The 15355-nt window shown below is 43.9% G+C and overlaps 1 pseudogene; it reads right to left on the bottom strand.

Moving 5' to 3' along the window:
* Positions 1-2933: 2933 nt before the first annotated feature.
* Positions 2934-3051, bottom strand: LOC126209230 (5S ribosomal RNA; annotated as a pseudogene).
* Between the last annotated feature and the right edge of the window lie 12304 nt (positions 3052-15355).

Raw genomic sequence — 15355 nt, 5'->3', positions numbered from 1 at the left:
TGTATACCGAATTTCCTTACAGGGAAGACATTTTAGCTAAATAAATGTCGTGTGGCTAGGGCCTCCCTTCGGGTAGACCATTCGTCGGGTGCAAGTCTTTCGATTTGACGCCACTTCCGCGACTTGCGAGTCGATGGGGATGAAATTATGATGATTAGGACAATACAACACCCAGTCCCTGAACGCAGAAAATCTCCGACGCAGCCTTGAATCGAACCCGGGGCTTAGGATTGACATTCTGTCGCGCTGACCATCAGCTACCGGGGGCGGACACTTTTTAGCTGAAAGCCGCTTAGCCGTGTAGGCGTATAAATACGGTGTTGCAGTACCTGTGTTGTTCAGAAGTACGATGGAATGTTCCTTCGGACATGCATGCAAACATGTCCAAAGAAAAGTTGCATCATACTTCTGAACAACACAGGTACTGCAACACCGTAGTAACTTATCTATTAATTTGGAACTGTAACCATTATTATGAATAATTTTCTTTCGTGGACTTCAGTTTTTCGATTTGGCCAGCCGGTTGCAATGGGATTTTGTGCATTATATTGTGCATTCCTATCAAGTATGTCATTTTGGGCTTATTTGCGAAACATGATATTTTATTGATTGTGATATGTATGTTGTAAGAGGCGAAATCAAGAAGATTTAAGCCAGCCGGTGTGGCCGGGCGTTTCTAGGCGCTACAGTCTGGAATCGCGCGACCGCTACGGTCGCAGGTTCGAATCCAGCCTCGGGCATGGACGTGTATGATGTCCTTAGGTTAGTTAGGTTTAAGTAGTTCTAGGGGACTGATGACCTCAGATGTTAAGTCCCATAGTGCTGAGAGCCATTGGAACCAAGAAGATTTAAACCTTATTTAAACCACTTATGGTGTTCAAGAGCGAAGATAATATACTGATGCATTTTATTTATTTGTTTTGTAAGGGCATTTGTTTCTTCTGTTGACCACGAAATAAGATTCATATGCCATCGCAATATCATTTGTAATATGTTACTTAACTAGTTGAAAGTTCTCTCTCTCTCCCCCTCTCCCTCTCTCTCTGAAGTCCGAAAGAAAATATTAGCAAGCTGAGTGGCAAGGAAGTGGAGCCCTGCTTCTTCCGATAAATTTTGTTATTGAAAGAATATTTATCTGATAACTACTTGCAAATCAATGATCTGTTAAGTTCCCAGGTGAGCTTGAAGCAAGCAGTTACAAGGTCGTGCGACCTTTACATTTGTAATACTCTGTTAACACTTTCACACACTATGGTACGTCAGTGCCAACTGCCATAATTCGTATTACTGCGCTCTACGCCACCGATGCTCTCAGCAGGAGGGACCTTTTCCACTGTGAGTTGTATATTCTCGATATTACCCACAAGCCGAACTATTGTGACGCGGTATTCATGCTAAACGCAAAGCATCGACAGCGGTTTGTTTAAACGCAGTCAACATTTTCTTTTCATTTATATTTTGCTCGACACACTTCGGCAAGTGATTCCCATTTTCAAGTGCGTTTTCCGTGTGCTACGCAATTTATCCGCGATGTTTTCGATGTGTGTTGTGCTGTATTGTTCTGTTGTCTCTACGGCATGTATAAAAACGCGCTTAATTTTAAAGCTTTATCTAAGATCAATCATCAGCTGAAATTTAAAAATTGCGCATGTTTTTATTTGTTAAAGTAAAGTCAACAGAACAGTACAGCTCCTCTAAGGACGAAAACACCACGAATAAATTGCGGAGCGCATGGAAAATACGCTTGAAAATGGGCATCATTTGACAAAAGCATAGTAAAAAATAGAGATAAAAGGAAAATGATGGCTGTAAGCAGAAAAAGCTATTTTACAAACAATCCCGTTCTTTCTACAGCCGCAATCTGCCACAAGCGATGGCGCAGTGGCGGTTAGCATAATCGGTGGCGACTTGGCGAAGGTCCGGCGTGTTCACAGGATTCTGCGAGTATTCCGGTGGCTTCACATCCCGGACCCCTGGGAGCATTGTTGCCTGGTGGAGCCCGTCTGACCCGATGAACAGGCCCACTGGGCTCTGTCGCTAAACTCTCCGCTGCTGGGTGGGGCATCGAGCTTGACTATTTATAGGGCCCCTGTGTCAAGCTGCATGGGTGACTGGCGTCGGAGGTACGCGCAGTCAACTGATGCGATGCAGCAACGCTGCCTGGTTACAAGAATCTTCCAACTAGTTACGTGATTAGCAGCACAGGTGTGTCATCAGAAGCGTTCATTCAGGGACGAAGTGGACAACAGCGCCTCGACATTCCTGCTCCGCGGCAGATGAAAGATGTGGAAGGCGTAGAAAAAGGAAAACAGATTAAAATTTTTGAAAACATTATAAGCGATCCATTAAAATTAAAATTTGAAGATTAAAACAGTCTGGATCGCAACTTTTTATTTTTATTGGAGTTACCGGTTTCTATTCTGTTTAAAAACCATCTTCAGACTCCAGGAGGGTGCCTGGACTCCGTGGAGCAAGTTGCGTCGACCCTCGACGCTGGATTAACCGGTCACTCCAATAAAAATAAAAAGTTGCGGTCAAGACTGTTTTAATCTTCAAATTTTTACAACAGCTTAAGATCGACAAAGAACCGAACATACATATTTCATATTTTTCTAAGTAGCCACTCCACTTTTTTCATTCCGTTCTGCAAAGCATTCAGACATAACGCTGTTAATGGAGTTGGAAAATCCTGAAACATGGTGTATCAAGTAAATTCAGATTCAAGTGTAACCTTTATTGTAAATCCATATTAGACATAACTCACTCCCTGCCGAGTCATCCTCAGCCCATAGGCGTCACTGGATGCGAATATGGAGGGGCATGTGGTCAGCACACCGCTCTCCCGTCCGTATATCAGTTTCCCATATCGGAGCCGCTACTTCTCAATCAAGTAGTTGATCAGTTTGCCTCACAAGGGCTGAGTGCACCTCGCTTGCCGACAGCGCTCGACAGACTGGATGGTCACCCATCCAAGTGCTAGCCCAGCCGGACAGCGCTTAACTTCGGTGATCTGACGGGAACCGGTGTTACCACTGCGGCAAGGCCGTTGGCCCATAAGAGACACACTGAAGAAATTTTAGAACAGAAAGCCGTTTCCTATTCTCCTAGCAAAGCATATGCGAACGTGAATGATGTTTTCAAGGTCCATAGTACATCAAAAACTGAACTGAAACAGAAATAATGTGTTGAAGGGTACCGAACCCTAACTGGCTGTCACAAACATTTGCTGTGGGATCCGGTCAGGAGAGTGAAGTCTACTTGTTCAGGAGAGCTGGCGCAGTAGATTAGAGGTTTCGCTCCGATCTTTCACAACAACAAGAAGAATATGATAATTCCAAATATAAATAAAACAGGTGCTGACAGGTGCGAAAATTACCGAAATAAAAGTTTAATAAGCCACGGTTACGAAATACTAACACGAATTCTTTACAGCAGAATGGAAGAAAATGGTAGAAGCCGACCTCAAGGAAGATCGATTTGGATTCCGGAGAAAGTAGGAAAACGAGAGCCAATACTGACTCTTCGACTTCTCATAGAAATGATTTAAAGAAAGGTAAACCTACGTTTACAGCATTTGTAGACTAAGGGGAAGCTTTTGACAATGTTGACTGGAAAAATGTCTATCAAATTTTAAAGATGACAGTGTGCGAAAGGCTATTTACAACTCATACAGAAACCAGTGGGCAGTTGTAAGAGTCCAGGGGCATGAAAGGGAAGTAGTGGTTGAGAAGGGAGTGAGACAGGGTTGTAATCTATCCCCGTGCTATTCAATCCGTGTGTTGAGCAATTAGTAAAAGAAACAAAAGAAAAATTTAGAGTAGAAATTCAAGCCAGGGAGAAGAAATAAAAAGTTTGAGGTTTGACGATGACATCATAATTCTGTTAGAGACAGCAAAGGACTTGGAAGAGCAGTTGGACGGAATAGACAGAGTCTTGAAAGGAGGATATAAGATGGACATCAACAAAAGCAAATCGAGGATAATAAAACGTAGTAGAATTAAATGAGGTAATGCTGAGGGAATTAGATTAGGAAATGAGACACTTAAGGTAACAGATGAGTTTTCTGTTTGGGCAGCAAAATGACTGATGACGGCTGCAGTAGAGATGACATAAAATGTAGACTGACAATGGCATGAATAGCGATTCTGAAGAAGAGAAATTTGTTAACGTCACTTATAGATTTAAGTATTAGGAAGTTTTTTTAAAATTATTTATATGGAGTCTAGCCGTGTATCGAAGTGAAGAATGGACGATAAACAGTTTAGACGAGAATAGTAACTTTTGAAATGTGATGCTGAAGGAGAATGCTGAAGATTAGATGGGTAGATCACGTAACTAATGAGGAGTCACTGAACAGAACTGTGGTGAGATAGTGTGTGTAGTTTACCTCGATACTACTGCGTTGCTCTTTACACGTTGTGAAAAATTTTGGCCTAGCCCGTTCATAGTGGCGGAATAGGATAAGGATTGTACTTCAGGGAAGTTAGTTGAGGAAATGTACTTTAGGCTGGTGTGTAGACGAGTATCTTTGATAAAAATAAGAACAATGTTCAAATGACTAAGGAATCTTTATACCCCGTGCCGACCTTCATGTTCGCTAGGCCGTGCTGCTGGTATTCCACACATTTCTTTCGGTGTGGGAGCGACAGGGCGCAGGTGTAAATGTGTGGGTGGTCGTTGCTTGTGTTTGTGCAGTACAGAGCAGGTCACGGTCCACTGGTTTCCGCACGTCGCAAAATCCACACGCGTATTCAGGATACGATCCACACATACTGAGCCGTGGTAAAAACTGCTGTTTTGAAGAGCGCGCCGCAGCGCGTAGTGAGAAGCAGTCGCCCTCCGTTTCTGGCGGTGGCGCCGCTGTGGCAATCGCAGCTTTGGTGTCCCCCTCTGGTGGGAAAGGCGAAAGGTTGCCTGTTCATGTGCATTTAAGGGGCGCTATCAGCTCGGCAGTGGGTCAGTCTGGGTGAGTGTGGAGTCAGTCTGGGGTCAGTCTCTCGTCCGAATTTGTGGCACAGTGAGAGAACTCAACGAGTGGTCGCCCGGTCGGCGCTTTGTTCCTGCATCTGAGTCTGCGCGTTAGGCCGCCAGTCTGCTCGAATTGCTCAGGCAACGGTCATTGGCGGTTGGATCGATCGGTTGGTCGGTCGCGCACTGAGACACAAGATGACTTATCCGCCTTGAGCGTCGGCGCATGTGAGGTCGCCACGTGAGTCCAGTGGACCGCGCCGTATAGCGAGGGGTAGTGGCTTCGCGGCCGAGAGCAACAGGAGTCAACCCACGACATCGGGCTGGCCGGTGCGAGCTGCGACGACGTGAGACGGGAGATCGGCGCGCCTTCCTGCGTCCGTTGAAGTGGCTGGCAGCGGACGGTCCGGGAGAGCGATCTGTGGGTACTGCGCCAGGTCTTCTCCAGAAATCGCAGTTTATTAGAAGTTAAGTGATTGGTGATATGTCGTTTCATTTACTTGTTAAATTCTACTTGTTTTCTTGGCGAGGTCACCGGCCGCTTCGTTTTGCAGTTGTCCCACCATTATTCTCCGTTTGACCACCAGCAGGAAGGTGGTTATTTATGAGTTGGGTGGTCCGTTTTTCCCTTGTGGAGTAGGGGCGAGTTAGAGCAACCTGAGGTTCGGGTTGTTCGGTAATCTCCCTATCAATCTGCAGTACGTTAATAGCTGTCTCTGTCATGTTTGTCGGCTTCGCTGTGTTAACGAATTTATTGCTTGAAGTATAGCGGCCTAATTCCTTAAATATGTTTTTATCTTGCCTATCGTCTTGAGAGGCGGTATATGTGTACTGTAGAGCATGTTTGGCCAACCTTGAATAATTTTATGTAGGATTGCATTTCAAGGGCTTTTATTTAAATGGTCATTTTAGTATATAAAGTTGCCACCCTTCCACCGTAAGACTTTCTTAGAAGTTAAAATCAAGTTTCACCTGCGGTGGCAAGTCAATCTTTTAATTTTAGTGTTTTGTACCATTTCCATCACTCCTACGGGGTGCATAATTTGTGTGCTTGTGTGAATTGTTAAAACTTTTACTTTAAAGTAATTTGGTGAGTTGCAGATTTGCACCTGTGTAGTCTTTCAGAGGTTGTTGCGAGCGGTCGTGACTACGGCCGTGTCAAAAGGGAGCGGTAAGATTGTGAGCCACAAATCTCATACCCTCAAAAATTTGTTTCTTTCTGCCTCTGAATAAATTGTAGCTTGATATTTAGAGGGTGCTTTCTGCTTATAATTTTAAATGTGTTTCTTTAAAAAACAAGCTTTAGGAATAAAATTCCCATTTGTAAAAAGCAATTTCATTTTGATTTCATCAGTTACTCCCTGTGAACTACTTCCACACTCACATAGTTTGATTCAATGTGTTAATGTTCTTGATGAATCGCTAGTAAATAAAGTAAATTCTTAAGAAAAAGTATTGAAAGTAAATTCACGGTTCACATACCGTACCATATCAACGTAAAAGTTGCACTCCCATAAATGTAGCCGATGGTATATTCAATTTTCTTATCCTCAGGAGTACGAGCAGAAGGGTGAGGAGTTTATAAACACCTGAGAGCGAGAGAGGGAGAGCAGTAATGGGTATATCGTCTGCAGGCCAGTAACGGGATCAGCGAGGGAGGAGGAGCAGATAGCGGCGGCAAGTGGTCGTTGGAAGGCGGTCCGGCAGTCTGCGGGCCAATCGGGTCGCAGATCGCAGCCCAGCGCAGCCCTGCGCGTGCCGCGGACAGCGGCGGGGGTGGCGGGGTGTGGGGCGCCCGCGGCGCTGCTGCCTCCGACCGCCCCCGCTCTTCTGCGTCTTTGCCTGCGTCTGCGAGCAGCCGGAGAACAGAGCAGAGCAGGGAGCAGCTGTCGTTGGCAGAACAGGGCGCTCTGGCGGAACACTGGGGCCGGCAATTCTGGGGCTGTCTCCTTCAATAGGGCCCCCTCTACTCACCCTGCTCTCTCTTTCTCCGATGCGGAAATTGCTTCGGGTCAAACAGATTTCCAGAGTATTTTAAAATGCCTAAATATCATTATGTTCGTTTTTCAAAAACTATAAAATGTAACGGAAACCAAATAAAAACAGCAAAAATATAAAAAGTTTGATAGAATTAATATAGTGTATAAATTCAAGCAACGGAGAGTGTTGTACGATCAGGGTAGTGTGTCTACGGCAGGGGTCGTCAAACTGTGGCCCAGTTTGGGTGCTGCCCACGATACTCAGCCATATTTTATAATAATATACATCTAGCAGCTAACAGCAGAATACAAAAACAACATCTGACGTCAAGAGCTTCTTCTACATCTACTTCTACATCCATACTCCGCAAGCCACCTGACGATTTGTGGCGGAGGGTACCTTGAGTACCTCTATCGGTTCTCCCTTCTGTTCCAGTCTCTTATTCTTCGTAGCATTTGTATGGAGCGTAGCCATGTATGGAACTGTAACATGGACGATAAATAGTTTGGACAAGAAGAGAATAGATGCTTTCGAAATGAGGTGCTACAGAAGAATGCTGAAGATTACATGGATAGATCATATAACTAATGAGGAGGTATTGAATAGGATTGGGCAGAAGAGAATTTTGTGGCACAACTTGACTAGAAGAAGGGATCGGTTGGTAGGACATGTTCTGAGGCATCAAGGGATAACCAATGTAGTATTGGAGGGAAGCGTAGAGTGTAAAAATCGTAGAGGGAGACCAAGAGATGAATACACTAAACAGATTCAGAAGGATGTAGGTTGCAGAAGGTACTGGGAGATGAAGGAGCTTGCACAGGATAGAGTAGCATGGAGAGCTGCATCAAACTAGTCTCAGGACTGAAGACCACAACAACAACAACATTCTTCGTGGACAGAAAGATTTTCGGTATGCTTCTGTGTGGACTCTATTCTCTCTGATTTTATCCTCATGGTCACTTCGCGAGATATCCATAGGAGTGAGCAATATCCCGCTTGACTCCTCGGTGAGGGTATGTTCTTGAAACTTCAACAAAAGCCCGTACCGCGCTACACAGCGTCTTTCTTGCAGAGTCTTTTACTGGAGTTTATCTATCATCTCCGTAACGCTTTCGCTATTACTAAATGATCCTGTAACAAAGCGCGCTGCTCTCCGTTGGATCTTCTCTATCTCTTCTATCAACCCTATCTGGTACGGATCCCACACTTAAGAGTATATTATTGCTCAGTAACAAAAGAAATCAACTAGCGATAATGCGCAACTACAATGAGCTGCTGTCATATAAATGTCAAACGGAAGTATCATCGTTTCGTGAACGCGCATTATTGGCACGTTCATCTTGAAATGTGGTGCATGTTTGTAGCAAGTAATATGAAATCAAACTAAGTCTGTTGTAATATAATGCAACGAGTAAACGAAAAATGTCATTCAAAATAGTTAGTAAACATTTGTGATCGTGCCTCAGATTCTAATTACTCTTATTAATATAACGTACTAATTTATTTAGGGTACGAGATAATACTAATATCGGTAGGGCAAGACGCGGTAAAGTGGCCAGGGTGTGACAATCTTCGATTGCGTATTTTTGCCCTGAACAATGCTGCTGTCTGCCGAAAAGTGGTGACACTACTTCTATTACACAGGATTGTCATAACTAAACTTTCGCTGCTTAAGCTAGTGTAGACAGAAAATTATTTAACGTACGGGAAGATAACTCCATAGGAAAGATGTTCGCCGCGCGGGATTAGCCTTGCGGTCAAAGGCGCTGCAGTCATGGACTGTGCGGCTCGTCCCGGCGGAGGTTCGAGTCCTCCCTCGGGCATAGGTGTGTGTGTGTTTGTCCTTAGGATAATTTAGGTGAAGTAGTGTGTCAGCTTAGGGACTGATGACCTTAGCAGTTAAGTCCCATAAGATTTCACACACATTTGAACATATTTGAAAGATGTTCAGACTACGCGCTGCACGATTTGCGTTGTTAGTAGTGTCAGAGTGATGTTCTGGTGCCTTTCTGTTAGGCGCCGGTAAAAGTGCGGCGACGCTGGATTAAAACGCAAGCATCGGTATCAATTACACACTCATCCTCATAAATTGAGGATAACTGCAGAATGTGGTGCCACACAACGTGGCACTGCAGATAACTGGCGCTAATAGAGTAGGCACATAGGGAGCACACACGACACTGCTCTGTAAGTCCACGGTACTGGTGATAAGTTGAGAAAACCGTCCCGAAACACATGTGCTACAAAACGCCACTGCTACCTGCGCATGTACCCCGACATCAATATAGGATATGATCACCATGCACACGTACACAGGCCGCACAACGGGTTGGCATACTCTGCATCAGGTGGTCGAGCAGCTGCTGGGGTATAGCCTCCCATTCTTGCACCAGTGCCTGACGGAGTTCCTTAAGTATCATGGTGGTTTGGAGACGTGCAGCGATACGTTAACCGAGAGCATCCCAGACGTGCTCGATGGGGTTTAGGTCAGGAGAACAGGCAAGCCACTCCATTCGCCCGATATCTTTTGTTTCAAGGTACTCCTCCACGATGGCAGCTGGTGGTCAGTGGAATGCAGCTTGCAGGTCTCCGGGCGAATAAACCATGTCTGTTCAGTCGTCTGTAGACTGTGTGTCTGGAGACAACTGTTCCAGTGGCTGCGGTAAGGTCCAGAACTGCTTGCTACTCCGTGGCCGTGTGTGAGCACTGATGGTGAGATATCGGTCTTCTTGTGGTGTTGTACATTGTGAACGTCCCGTACTGTAGCGCCTGGACAAGTTTCCTGTCTGCTGGCATCGTTGCCATAATCTTTAGATCACACTTTGTGGCACACGGAGGACCCGTGCTACGACCTGCTGTGTTTGAACAGCCTGCAGTCGCCCTAGTATTCTACCCCTCTGTGTCTTCTTTGAGACATTTCCAACACACAGTCACCATTAGCACGTCTGAAAACGTCTGCACACTTACTCGCTGCACCGCACTCTGACATGGACCAACACACCTCTGCGTATGTGGACTGCTGCCAGCGCCACCGTGCGACGACTGCAGGTCAAATGCACCGCATGGTCGTACCCTGAGGTGATTTAAAGCCGCAAACCGCCCACCAGAGCGTTGTTTCACCATGTATCAGCATTATCCTTAATTTATGAGCATGAGTGTAGTAGCAGACTGTCAGCATGTGTCTGGACAGTATGAGCAGGGCTTTACTCGTAAAGCTGTTTCATCAAAACAACACCAACAGTACTGCTGCTGTTTCCGAGTATCGACGCATTATAGGAACACGGTGAGGTCCTCTTTCGGCACCTCGGCTAAGGAACATGATTCAGAAGTTCGGATTAACTAGCAATTTCGAAATTACTCCTGGGATAGGCTGACGCTCAAATGCGCCACAAATTGTTGAAGAGGTTACTGTTCCCATGGCTGAGAATGATGGGGAAAATGGAGAAAATAAAGGCAGTGGCCGATCGTTCCAAACTGCATGGCCACCAGCATCACCAGATCTGAACTGCTGGTTATGCGGTTACCTGAAGGACAGGGTTTATGAATGGGTATTAACAGATGTTGGAGGCTGAAGAACATAGCGAGGGAGGTAGCCAACATCCCACATGAGATGTTTCTGACAGCAGTAGAACAGTGTCTAGCGTGGTCCCACGCTGGCGTAGATGTAGATGGTCGTCACATTGAGCAATGATTGTAACCTGGAATGTAAATAAGGTACACATTTAACAAATGTTATCTTCTCACGTGGAAATTAAAAAGTCGTTTTTATAGTTTATTCGTTATTTCTCTTCTGCATATCTTTACAAACGTTTCTACAAAGTTAAATTGTCATACGATCACTCGTTATTCATGAGGGCTCACTGAAGTACCGCCGGCCGATGTGGTTTAAATAGTTCAAAGTTCTAGGGCACTGATGGCCTCAGAAGTTAAGTCCCATAGTGCTCAGAGCCATTTGAACTGAAGTACCGAATGTTTGATTATAGCCGCCCTGTTCATCACCATTGTTGTCATTGAGTTTGACGGAGGAACATTGTCTGTTATTTTTTAGTAAAAACTTTTTTTATTTTTGTGTCATCTATCGTAAGACAAGTAATTTATATTACTCTTGGTAGCTCACTTGTATGGTCAGTAATAACGTTTTACAATATCAACGGTTGCCGACATGGAGTCAGATCGGAAAAATTGGCCACACTACTCGTCGGGGAAACTGGACAATGTGGTTACACCAAAACAGTTAATTATTTCGAAAAACGCTTGTAATACGACAAATGAAACTGACTTATGGACCATTTTATATTCGAATACAGAGGTAACATCCGCCATTCTACACCATTATGACAATTTAGAATTAGTGAAGTTGTTGTTGTTGTTCTTCTTGTTGTTATTGTGGTCTTCAGTCCAAAGACTGGTTTGATGCAGCTCTCCACGCTACTCCACCCTGTGCAAGACTCTTCATCTCCGAGGAACTACTGCAACCTACATCCTTCTGACTCTGCTTAGTGTATTCATCTCTTGGTCTCCCTCTACGATTTTTACCCTCCACGCTGCCCTCCAATACTAAATTTGTGATCCCTTGATGCCTCAGAACATGTCCTACCAACCGGTCCCTTCTTCTTGTCAAGTTGTGCCACAAACTCCTCTTCTCCCCAATTCTATTCAATACCTCCTCATTAGATACGTGATCCACACATCTAATGTTCAGCATTCTTCTGCTGCAGCACATTTCGAAAGCTTCTATTCTCTTCCTGTCTAAACTATTTATCGTCCATGTTTCACACTCATACATGGCTACACTCCGTACACATACTTTCAGAAATGACTTCCTGACACTTAAATGTATACTTGATGTTGACAAATTTTTCTTCTTCAGAAAAGCTTTCCTTGCCATTGCCAGTCTACATTTTATATCCTCTCTACTTCGACTATCGTCAGTTATTTTGCTCCCCAAATAGCCAAACTGTTCTACTAGTTTAAGTGTCTCATTTCTTAATCTAATTCCCACAGCATCACCTGATTTAATTCAACTACATTCCATTATCTTCGTTTTGCTTTTGTTGATTTTCATCTTGTATCCTCCTTTAAGACACTATTAATTCCATTCAACAGCTTTTCTAGGTCCTCTGCTGTCTCTGACAGAATTACAATGTTATCGACAAACCTCATCGTTCCTATTTCTTCTCCATGGATATTAATTTCTACTCAAAATTTTTCATTTGTTTCCTTTACTGCTTCCTCAATGTACAGGTTGAATAACATCGGGGATAGGCTACAACCCTGTCTTACTCCCTTCTCAGCCACTGCTTCCCTATCATTCCCCTCGACTCTTATAGCTGCCATCTGGTTTCTGTACAAATTGTAAGTAGCCTTTCGCTCCCTGTCACCATCAGAATTTGAAAGAGAGTATTCGAGTCAACATTGTCAAAAGCTTTCTATAAGTCTAAAAATGCTAGAAATGTACGTTTACTATTTAAAACCACCTGTGTTCTGTTATATTATAATTAAAAAGTCCGATTGTAGATGGTCTGCTGCAGCTCCTTGGCATCCTTTCAGAATTTACGGGGTGAAGATGTCTATAAAGTGTACGGAAATCAGAAAAAAACAGTCATGGGGTTCTGTTACGATGGAATTGGCCAGAGTAATTGATTAGGCCCGGAAAATAGGTCATTGTGTAAGCACTCAGAAAGATGCATATATTTGTAATATATTATTTTCTTTTCACTTAAAATATCTGGTATGATACCACATATAGGTTCATAATGTATAACCTTTAAGCTTCTACCGGGAACCATAGTTCCTCTTTGAGAGGGCGCTTTGCTGTCCCCTCCCCCTCCCCTCTTTCCTGTGTGCCCCGACGTGTCGCCACACAGTGCCCATATTGGCTGTTAAAGAAAAAAAAAAAAAAGAAAAAAAAAAGCATTGACGACTACTGATCTAGGGACAAAGGACGTTCTAATCCAGCGACCGATTTTAGAATCACACGAATAAATGAGTACTGTAGACTCCCCAAAGAAGTGTCCGCCACTTCCTACAGTTTTCTTTGATGTGATGCATGACGCTGTTTTTCGTGCAGCATACGTAAATATTTAGATTGTTGGGTTGTTTGGGGGAGGAGACCAGACAGCGAGGTCATCGGTCTCATCGGATTAGGGAAGGACGGGGAAGGAAGTCGGCCGTGCCCTTTGAAAGGAACTATACCGGCATTTGCCACGAGTGATTTAGGTTCAAATGGTTCAAATGGCTCTGAGCACGATGGGACTTAACATCTATTGTCATCAGTCCCCTAGAACTTAGAACTACTTAAACCTAACTAACCTAAGGAAATCACACAACACCCAGCCATCACGAGGCAGAGAAAATCCCTGACCCCGCCGGGAATCGAACCCGGGAACCCGGGCGTGGGAAGCGAGAACGCTACCGCACGACCACGAGATGCGGGCAGCGATTTAGGGAAATCACGGAAAACCTAAATCAGGATGCTCGGACGCGGGATTGAACCGTCGTCCTCCCGAATGCGAGTCCAGTGAAATATTTAGAGTTTTACTTGTCTAAGTGGTCTAGGTGTTGGACATAGGTTCTGCCTTTTATGCAAAACACTGCTTTTTCTTGTTGTTGCCCAAACATGTTTCAGCACCGCTGTGCCATCATATGTGGGTTTTGTTTCTTGAAAGAAATGTAAAAAGTGAACATATTTTAGGTTTTAGCTGACTTAACAAAATGAGGCCTGAAGACAATTTTTGCTCGATTTTGTTCTTATCTGGATTTTACATTATATGGTTTGGCAGGACCATCTGTATGGTGTCCTGGACTGATAGCTTGTCACCTGCGAACCAAACGAGTAAATGTGAATTTTATCTGCAAGTTAACACATCCCTTGATTTTTAAAATCGTGATTTTGGTGTGTTAAAAACTTTTGCTTACATATTTGTTGCTACTCGCGTTTTGTTGTGACTGGTCCTTCATATGTCGCCTTCTGTGGGCACTGCACATACATATTACATGTACTTTGTGTAATTTAGGCTATAGAAACGCCGTTTTGCTTCGCAAAATGCGGTGCACTCGATGTTGTTATTCCTCCTAACCCCTCGGCATTCATTTGTTCCCGAAAGTTCCTTTAATGTGTTAAGTAATGTGCCTTTACAAAGAGTAGTGTATTCATTCAAAACTTGTTTGCCCTCTGCTACACCCTTCTGTATATGGAAGTTTTCTTCTATTGTCAGTTTGTGGTATAGGCTGCGGCTGGATTTCTGTATTTTTATACATGTTGCTACTGTAGTTGGATAGTCATTATTTAGCTACAACCTGAAATAGGTTCGCTTTTTACAGTTTTTCAATAAACAAAACCCATTGATGGAGACACAGAGGTGCCGAAACATGTTTGAGTAGCAACAAGAAAAAACAGTGTTTTGCATAAAAGGCGGAAATATATCCAATAATTTTAACTCCAAACACGGAAAGAAATAAAAGAGCTGCAAATCCAAAAGATGAATAAGTGATCTAGAAGCAGCGTGTTTGATTGGTAATCTGAACGTCCTCGGTCCCAGGCTCGAGTTTCGCCACTGCTTCAATTTTGAATAAAAATTATCAGCAATGGCGGCAGATGACTTCCGCCACATGAAGTCACCCTTATTCAACCAACGGTGTTGTCAAAGAGGGCGGAGGAGTGAACATAGGCTCACAACACTCTCTTGCTCTTGAGGTGGGAAACTGACACCAAAAGGCGGGAAAATCACCAATGATCAATGGCATGAGGATGCAGAAGGCCATGGGAACCACAGCATTAAAAACACCTAACGCCTAATGTGTAGTCACAGGACATGTGTTCTGTAATAGAAAAAATATGATGATCTTTCCGTTGGTAACATATCATGGACTTGTCTCCCATTTGGATTCCAGGAGGGGACTGCCACAGTGGTGGGGTGACGATAAGAAAATGGTTGAATAACTAACGAATCGGGGTGTGGAATGTCAGCAGTTTGAACGTGGAAGGGAAGCTAGAAAAGCTAAAAGGGGAATGCTAAGGCTCAATCTAGATGTAGGGAGTTCACTGAAGTGGATTGGGAAGAAGACAAATATTTCTGGTCAGACGACTACAGAGCGATATCAACAGCCTCAGAAAATGGTATGACGGAAGTTTTATTGGATATGGAAGAGCAGCTGAACGGAATGGACAGTGTCTCGAAAGGAGGATATAAGATAAACGTCAACAAAAGCAAAACGGGGATAATGGAATGTAGTCGAATTAAATCGGCTGATGCTACGGGAATTAGATTAGGAAATGAGACGCTTAAAGTAGTAAGTGAGTTTTGCTATTTGGGGAGCAAAGTAAGTGATGACGGTCGAAGTAGAGAGGATGTAAACAGGCAATGGCAAGGAAAGCGTTTCTAAACAACAGAAATTTGTTAACATC

Source organism: Schistocerca nitens, chromosome 1 (assembly GCF_023898315.1).
Source record: "Schistocerca nitens isolate TAMUIC-IGC-003100 chromosome 1, iqSchNite1.1, whole genome shotgun sequence".
NCBI classification, from domain to species: domain Eukaryota; kingdom Metazoa; phylum Arthropoda; class Insecta; order Orthoptera; family Acrididae; genus Schistocerca; species Schistocerca nitens.
Note: the sequence above shows the minus strand (reverse complement) of the source record. Positions and strands in the feature narration are given on the sequence as shown.